The sequence below is a fragment of the Schistocerca americana genome, chromosome 4 (assembly GCF_021461395.2).
Source record: "Schistocerca americana isolate TAMUIC-IGC-003095 chromosome 4, iqSchAmer2.1, whole genome shotgun sequence".
NCBI classification, from domain to species: Eukaryota; Metazoa; Arthropoda; class Insecta; order Orthoptera; family Acrididae; genus Schistocerca; species Schistocerca americana.
In genome coordinates, this window is record NC_060122.1 from 81204842 (window position 1) to 81215011 (window position 10170).

Sequence of the window (10170 nt, forward strand, 5' to 3'; positions counted from 1 at the left end):
ATTCATCCGGTGATTTTTCTCAAATCTTTTAGTAACGCATTTCCACGCACTTGGAGTGACCGGAAAAAGATTTCATATATTGTCGGTTACATCCAAGGCGATGCAGCTGTCTGGGCATACAGTCAAGCTGACGTATGTACCACGTACAGTAAGTTTGAGCGTGCTTTTCTGAACAAATTCTGGTCGCAATCCGTCCAGGAGCGACTCAGAAGACAAATTTTAGAACCTGAAACTTTTAACAGTAAAAATGGTAACTTACGTAGATATTTTGAAAAATACTTGAACATGGGACATTTTTTAGACGAACCAGTCGCAACACGTGATATACTCCGAGCGTTGAAGGCCAAATTGCCTTTCAACATTAAGGAAAAACTTCTACATATCCCGGATGACGATTCAGATTATTTTTTAACAGCTTTAGATTCGGTTGACATGTTACTTGAAGATCAGCGCTTCGCGCGGCAAAACAGCAGCCACAATGTTTACACTAGTGGTATGCAAAACATGCAGGCTTGCCAACACAATTCTGGCGCGCCCACAGTTGGATACGCGGTACAACAAAAACAGCAAACTCACATGCCGTCTCAGTACGGAAATCAAAATCAACACGCGTATTCCAATACGAACAATAGTTACAACAGTAATAACATTTCATGCGGCAATCCATACAAAAGGCACCGCGGTAATAACTACAACGGTAACAACGGATACAAAGGTAATAACAAAAACACAAACAGAAATAGAAATAATAATAACTACGAGCCAAGACAGCTTCAAGGTTGGACTCGTAACGATCAGTACTTTCATTCAAACTCTGCTTTACCACAGCAGCCACCAGGTCAAAATTGGAGCATACCTTACGACCGACAGGTAAGTTATAATGCGCAACAGCAACAACAACCGCAAAAGTTTGGAGATCATAATAGGCAATATCCGAATGTGAATATAATAGAAATGACACCTGATGCACAACCTCAATCTGTGTCAGTACCTAGTACAAATGCTAATCCAACAAACTAGAAACAGTCACTACTTTGCCCCAGGTCGTGGCTGAAGAATCCTTGGGGGGCGGCTTCAATGTTAATCAGTTATTTGACACCACACTTGAACAACAGAATAATGATATGCCGAGTAATTCTAAACAAAAACTACCTGTTTTATTTATAAGATACAACCACAATAACAATATATCAGATGAACTTTTACAAGACAGTACACAATGTCGTTTAAACACAAATGAAATTGTTTTAGCATCTACTACTGGTGTAGTAGGTGGGATTCCAACTACTATTATCCTAGATACAGGTGCAGCTGTGAGCGTTTTGTCTTTTAATTTCTATAAAAATATGTGTGAATTGGAACCTGTGCCTGAGTTTCCTGCCCAAAACTGTAAAATAACTACTGCACTAGGTAATATGTCATGTAGGGTTACGAAGCAAGTTTTTGTAAACGTTAAAATAGGTAATGGAACCGTACAATGGCCATTCCTGGTTGTACAAAACCTTGTGACAAATTGCATATTAGGAATAGATATTATGAGCGAGAAGGACTGCATTATAGACTTCTCCAAAGGTAAATGTATTTTAAATGATAAAGGCAGTGTAATTATTATTGATTTGGACAGGAGAACTCTAAAGCATGACAAACACTGTACAGGGTACAAGGTTCAGTTAGTACTTGACAAAGACATTCAAGACATGCAAACACACTCATCTGACGCAGAGCTAATGGACTTGAAAACATTGCTTGATCATAAGATAAGTGAAGCTACAGCTCTCAGTGTACATGAACGTATAAAACTACAGGAAGTGTTACCCAAATATTTACAAGTTTTTACCAAACGATTAGGTGTTATCAACACGTATGTGTACAAGATTGAAGTTAAGCCTCACAAAATCTTCTACCATAAGACATATAACGTACCGTTATCTCAACGACCTGCTGTGTGGCAAGAATTAAAACAAATGTTAGACTGGAAGGTCATTGAACCATCCACCTCACCTTATTGTAGTCCTCTACTTGTTGTCAAAAAATCAAATGGAGGCATTAGGTTAGTGTTAGACGCACGAGCTATTAATGAAATAATTTTACCGGTTCACACAAAACCTGAAAATTTAGAAGAGCAATTACAGAAATTTCTAGATGCAAAATATTTTTCCACAATAGATCTCGCTAATTCGTTTTGGCAGGTGGGTATAACTCCTGATTCTCGGAAATATACTGCATTTATGTTCGGGGGGCGAACCTATCAGTTTTGTGTTCTACCCTTCGGACTGAATGTCAGCTCTGGGGTATTCATTACAGCCCTGGATACCGTGCTTGGCGACGATTTAGTTGAGACAGTCACACACTATGTAGATGATATACTGATAGCTACACAATCCTGGAATGAACACGTTGACACACTTCAAAGAATTTTAGAAAAATTTGCACAAGCTGGAGTCACAGCCAATCTTAGAAAATCAAAGTTTGGTTGCAGTGAGATAAAGTATTTAGGACATATCATTAATTCACAGGGCATACGTCCGGATCCCAGTAAATTAGATGCTATCAGAAACTTTCCTAGCCCTCGAACTAAAAAGCAGTTAAAATCATTCCTTGGGCTATGTTCATTTTTCAGACGTTTTTTGCCACAACCACTTTCGAACAGTAAACATCTGCTAAATCTACTCAGAAAGAATCAAGTTTGGATCTGGTCGGAACAGTGCCAGAATGACTTTAATACAATTAAACATGCTTTAGTGAATGCTAACATATTGAGCCATCCAGATTTCAATTTAGATTTTTGTGTGACTTGTGACGCTTCACGTACTGGCTTGGGCTGTTGCTTATTTCAAGTTGTAAAGAATAAAGAGGAGGAACAGATAAGAATTATTGGGTTTGCGAGTCGCACTCTAACTGAATGTGAGCGTACATACTCCACTACTGAGTTAGAAACACTTTCCATAGTATGGGCATTCAAGAAATTCAATCATTATTTATTTGGAAAACATACAGTAATTTACACCGATCACCAGGCCCTGACATTTTTGTTAACTTGTAAACTTGTACATCCTAGACTATCACGATGGGCAGTTACACTTCAGAACTACTCTTTTGAAATTAAGTACATAAGAGGTAAGGACAACACCATTGCAGACACTTTGTCTAGACTTCCACAAGGTATGAATGATACCAACAGTGACTTAGAAAATATAAATGACTACAGGATTCTCTTAATGCAAGACAAGCAGTATCACCAATATTATACTGATATGTGCAGAAACATGGCTGAATTACAAAAATCTGATCCTCACTGGTATAAAATAATAACATTACTGGTAGAAAAACACAATCATCCTTTGACTAAGTATTACAAGTTACACAATGATGTGCTATTTTACCGCCGACATCCAAATGCTACTAACTGGTGTGTATGCATTCCCAAAGAGTCTGAACGTAATCTAATTTGGCACACACACTTAGTTTGGGGTCATTATGGGACGAAAAAGTGTTTGGCAAAGCTCAGTACATACTGTTATTTTAGCAATATGAGAAGAAAAATTTACAGGGAACTGAAAACATGTGTCATATGTCAAAAATCAAAACCTCAGAATTTGTCCACAAAAACAGATTTACATTCTATTTTACCTAGTCAACCCCTCGAAATTCTGTGTACTGACATCAGTGGACCGCATCCAGCAAGCTCTGGAGGCGTCAAATATATCTTAGCTTTTTACGATATATTTTCTAAACATGTTAAACTTGAAACGTCCCCTTTCAACAATTATACAGGACTGTGCTTAAACTGACACACAATATTTTTTTTTTTTTTTTTTTTTTTTTAAATCCCACGGATGGTAGCTTCGCACCACCGGCCGCTCGGCCGAGTGCGTGAACCAAATGTCCGAACCTGCGGTTCCTCTCGTACTGAGCAGGATTACTATCGCAACGACACAGTCATCAGTAGGGTAAAACTAACCTGTCTCACGACGGTCTAAACCCAGCTCACGTTCCCTATTAGTGGGTGAACAATCCAACATCCTTTTTCACAAGTCAAAGTCCCACTACTCATTAGTCCTTACCTTATTACAAACTTTATGCTTTAAAATCCGCCACTGCAAGTGCTATAATACGAAGATTCTCAAGTGATTACCTGACGCACGTGGGAAAACCTAAAGCAATTCTATCAGATAATGCAGCATACTACTCTGGGTACAAATGGAGAAATTTCTTGAAGGAAAATAACATTAAAAGTATATTTATTTCGAGGTTTAGTCCACAATGTAACGCGACTGAGAGACTTTTCCGAGAATTAAATCGATTCATGAGGACCTATATTTCATCAAAACATACTAATTGGGTGTCCTACCTAAGTCTTTTCGAAGACGTACACAATAACTTAAATATTTACGATACAAATTACACACCTAACGAGATCATGTTCAATTGCAAACAGAACGATCAGTGGATAGAACCATTACCTAAGTTGTCAGACAAGGAAATCACACCTGAACAGAAAATAAAAGAAGTATTGACTACATTGACACATCACGCACAGATACGAAACAAACATCACAGAAACATAATAAAAAGAAAACAAAAATTCGAGGTAGGAATGCTTGTACTACTTCGTACTCATCATAAATCTGTTGCACTCAAACGACGCAACGCTAAGTGGCGTCTGCTATATGAAGGACCTTATATAATTGTTAACATACCGCACCCTGGTGCGTATCTGTTACAACATCGTAGAACTAACAAAATTATTGGGCTATACGCACACCGAGATCTTAGAGCATTTCATGCTGAATAATGTCAAAGTCATACCCATCAAAATATTGCTAAGCAACTCGAAAAACTCTGTTGCTACAACACAGATAATAAGTAGTATAGAAATTTTCATTTCAGCGTTCCAGAGTCGCAGTTGAAGACAGATGAACTTATCTTTCAACGCCGCGGCTCCACCGAGAAGACTGAATATTAAAGTAAAATTTATGATTACGTAGCAGTGAATGATATATAAATTTTTCACGGAACATTTGTGACTGTAGGTACCACTGACCTGGTATGACACCTGACGAACTGACAGACGTCATCTGTGAAGCGATCTTTTACTTTGAGAAATAGATTAGACGCACATCTCTCAACACGAAAAGCATCTATCAGTAGTCAAGGCCACACAGACACTCTACACACACGCACAAAACGCGAGGAATCGAACATTTTCTCTCTCTTACTATTTTGAATATTTATTGAGTAGCGAAAACGCCTGGTCTTGCCTACTGTTGTAATGAATGTTGTGTCTAACCTATCTTAATTTCAGATGACATCACAAAAAACATCGATAATATCCCAGCAAAACCGCTAAAGAGGATGTAAATATCTGCAATTCATGTAATCAAATGTGACACAATGTAATAACCTATAGCTATGTAATGATGATGTAAACCTGTTTATGTGCAACTGTATTATGTTTATGCTAAGAAAATATGTGACGTGTGTATGTATAATTACTTATTTTTTTAACTGATGTATCATGTAAAAATTTGAACGATAACGAGTGCCAAAATGTGAAAAACTTTAAAAAAAAAAAATGCATAGTGAACCTCTGTTCACGGACATTAACGAACATTTAGGTGAGCTACATTCAGCAAAAAACTGAAAATGTGAAGTGAATAATTCGTGCATCGTCTAGTGACATTACTACAGTACCCAACTTCAAGATGTTAACTGGATTAAATGGACACAAAGTGCCTGTCCAGAAAACAACACGACGGGTGGAAGAGTTTTGGTTGGAACTTCAGGGAATGAAATGTTCTCGAAATGTGACGGACACTCTTACCTGGAGTGTCCAAGGATCGACGCCAGCTATGTGCCGTCCGAGGTTCTGCAACCAAGCTTCCACGGAATGTAAAAAAAAAACGAACTGCACGTGGACCAATTACTCGACGGGTCACGTCTGATCTGTAATAAACAATGCTTTTTGTCACAACGAACTGCATCACAACGACTATAATGGAAATAGGAAATGGACACGCTTATGTATTAATCACGTTGTTATACAACGATGTTACTGTGATCAAAAAACTTTACCACGACGATACTAACCTGTAAAAAAATTATTGTGCAGCAGATGAATATGAACTGTGATAACGACACCATGTGTATAGGTCAACGCACCTGAAACAACAGAACATTTTTCGTTGAAGCATTTCATTGCAATGCTATGTAACTAAGAACATTCAACAATCTAAAGTTGTATTGTATTATAACAAATATTGTAATTTTAAAACTAAGTTACCTGTCATAGAATGTAGTCTTCATATGTAATCTTGGTTGAATATTTTCTTTGTGCAACGACTGAGAAACGCGCGCACACGAACAATATGAACTGCAATACTGTGCCGCGTGATCTAACTGTATGACATAACGGCAGTCACACAGACGCTTCTGCGCATGCGCGCACTCTATCTGCCAACATAAGAACTTTTACGGCGCACCCGCGTCATTCAAAGTTTGTATATAATGTGTATAATGTGTATAATGTAGGTCATGTAAATAGTTGTAGATAACTTAGATTTCCTTGTGCCTTTAGGTGAATTGCTCGCCTGCAGGTGTGTCCTTTCGCCTCGCAATTCAGGGGGCAATATAAAGGCACATTTGCATGCCGAGCGTGAGTTTCCTCGGAAACGCGAGATATTAATTAAATAAATAATCAGTGACAAATAAATAAAGCCTATGGCACACAACTGCAGCGCTGTGTCGCTGATAAAACAAAAGCACAATTACGTTACTCGTATGTTTGATTAAGAAAAGAGAGCTCTGGTTGAAGTGGTGCGAGAAGCACGTATTTTAGTTTATTGTCTGGCACACCGCCATATTTCATGTTATAGAAAATTACTGCGAGTTGCAACCATACTAGGCACTCGATTCTGAAAAGAATTTATATTTATAAAAGTAAGTAGGATTGTGAACTGTAGGCTTATTCATTGAATATATCTGATTTAACTAACTGTGTAATTTGTTTGTTTAGTAGACAATCACCTCTGTACGACGTTTTGGCATGGCTGGCAAATTATTGTAATATTGAGATTTAGTTTATGAGTCCGCACCTACCGCAGCAGTCTTTGGAAACGATTTAATTACGAAGTCCGATTATTTCAGTTTTATTTCACGGTCAACTACGAGTAACATTGCCTTTACGAAAAAGCCATTGTCAAGCGTCTGATACCGAATAATTAAAACCTGACGACTCATAGGAGAGACAATCATACAGATAAAATAATTAAAATTTTATTTATTTTATTTTATTTATTTTATAACACCTGCAACCGAATGACAGAAATTATAGTATGTTACGTACTAATTGATTATGGTGTTGCTCCGGTGCAGCTTATCGGGTAAGTACTCACGCTATACTTTACCGTAAGCCTTCTCGAGGTCCAAGACACTCCAATTGTCCAATGTCGTTTATTAAATTTGTCTTGTATGGATTCGGTAATCTGGAGGAGATGAAATTCCACGGAGAGTTCACATTGGAATCCTAACTGTTCTCGTCGGATTACGTTGTCCCATACAAACGTGTTTTGCAGTCTCTTTAGTAATAACCATTGGGGGAGCTTCCCCAGCGTTGGTAGAAGACTGAATGGGCGGTAATTGATGGAAGCGGCACCAACCTCACCGTCTGCTGTGGCCGAGTGGTTCTAGGCCGTTCAGTCCGGAACTGCCCGACTGCGAAGGTCGCAGATTCGAATCCTGCCTCCGGCATGGACGTTTGTGATGACCATAGGTGAGTTAGGTTTAAGTAGTTATAAGTTCTAGGGGACTGATGACCTCAGACGTTAATCCCCGTAGTGCTCAGAGGCATTTGAACCATTTGAACCTCGCCGTCTTCCACACCTCTAGAAATTGTCAATGATGAAGACAACTGTTGTCAGTTCTTGTGATTATCACCAGCATCTTCCTAGAAACATGTTTTAAGTCTTCATTGTAGGCAAAGTCGTGTCCTGACGAGTTGCTGGCTGTTTTAGAGATGAGTTGTTTGATTTACGCTAGAGTAGCAAACTGAGGCTGGAACTAAGTTGCATTCCAGATGATCATAAGTGCTGTTCAGACCTGCTCCTCGTAGCATAGGTTTTCGCCATCTTGTGCCAGTGGAGGTGAAATTGTCATCTGCTGCTGACATGCGTGGGCATGCAGTTCTGCTTCCGACTGTGTGTCGTATGTCAGATGACCTTAGCCACGTGGAAGATTTTGATGATGCAGGTTCTTCACGGCTTGCCACACATCACGTGTTCATAGCAAGAAGCCGGACTATCCTCTTCTCCAGACTTCCTGACGCCATTCTATGCACATTTGTGGACTTCCCTGTCCAATTATTACATCTGTCCTCTATTCTCAGGATTCCTAAAATGGATCCATTACCTCTGGAAATAATTCCACTGTGTATTGATGGCTTCAAAACATGGGGAAAAAGCCTCATAGTTGACATCTGGTTGAAAAATTCGTGTTGTTCACTGGCATTTCGCGGTTTGGATTTTGGCCGTTAATGTCTGTACCACTGCACTGAAGTTTGTCCCTGATGAGACGTCTTGTCATAGCTGAACGTTGTTGTTCAGAAAACGCTGAAACTGTAGCCAGACAGTGTACCTTGTGGTATGTGGTGGCAGTGGGATGTGTACCCTCACCAGTACTCCTATTACCAGCATGTGATTTTATGGTAAGTCATTGACCACTCAAAGTTTGTGGCTGACATTGACACTGTTGACATTATTGAGAACCGCTAGGTCAAGGACGTCATCTTGCTGGTGGACAATGGGGACACTTTCCTATGGTTCCTCAGACTGATAATGGTTACATTTTTCTCCCATTTCAAGCAGAATGTTTGCTGCTGAGGTCCCCTCCCAACTGTACCCTGTCGAAAGAGTCAAGGAGGTCACGTAGGTCTTCAGGTGGCAAGTCTCTGTTTGGAATGAGTTATACTGCAACACACGTGGTGTTTCATTTGGTGGCAGCTTCCAATTGTCGTAGCCTTGGAAGTAGTTCCTTTTGATGACGAATTTCTTTTTGATTAGAATGGCAGTCCCATCTTTCTTTGACCGGCCTCATCTGTACAGTAAACATGCATGTTCTGTATGTGGAACTGTATCGACTCCTTTAAATGCGTCTCTGGAATGTAACATCAATTCTATGGCGAGTGAAGAAGTTCATTAGCTCAGTCTTCTTCGTTTTGACACAATTCGCGTTCCATATACAGATCTTGAGGTGTCTTGTACGGCATCTGTGGTCTGTTCTACAACGAAACGAATGCTTTGATGATTTCCTCTACCAGTGAGAGAATGGTGCTCTGTTTTTTTATGCAGGGAGGTCAGTAGTGAATCAATATTGATGATTCATGTTGTGACAGGGGCCTTGGCGGATGCCCTGTTTCTCTGGAGGTTCGTAGAGGTTTTGAGGACGCCACGTCGGCGTAAGTCCGTGAACGTCGTTCTGCTCCAGAGTTGGGCGCAGTTGTTGTCACTTGTGTGGCAAGGTGTGGTGTCACCGATTCAGACACTGTCTCGGCTTGTCGCTGTACGTTGTCATGTTGCTCTTCATGCCCATTATTTTTGAAGAGAAAGGTCTTCTGTCCTGGTAGCCAATGGGTGGGCTTTGATTTGTATTTCCCCAGAAACGTTTGGTATGTTTTACATTCGCTGTAGGTCGCGGTATGTTCCTTTCAGCAGTGAACGTACCTACTATCTATATTTTTTTGTGCTTGCCAGTGCGCTGTTTTATGAAGCGGCCCCATCGAAATGTGGTACGAGGCAGTAATAATTTGGCCGAGTGTTCCCACAGTCCACATAGTTTGCACTGCACTGGGGCGTCCTTGCAGTTGTAGACTGCTGCACACACTATCGTGTAGAGGAGATATTTCAGTTGTAGATCTTATGATTGTCCTATCGCCTCGTAACCGTACACATAAACCGAATGCGGGACCAGTTTCTTCGTTTTTTCGTCTCTCTTGTGGCACTGATGTACGTTGATGACATTGTAGCCTTTCCTTCTTAGAGCCTACAGCAATTCATTCTTATAAATCTGTTCTGGCTGTCGTTTAGTAACGACTTTGAGCTCTTTGTCGTACGGATATTAATGAGAGAAAAATTTCATGTTGGTTTTGGCGGAAAAGGACATGGCTTTTTGCTTATT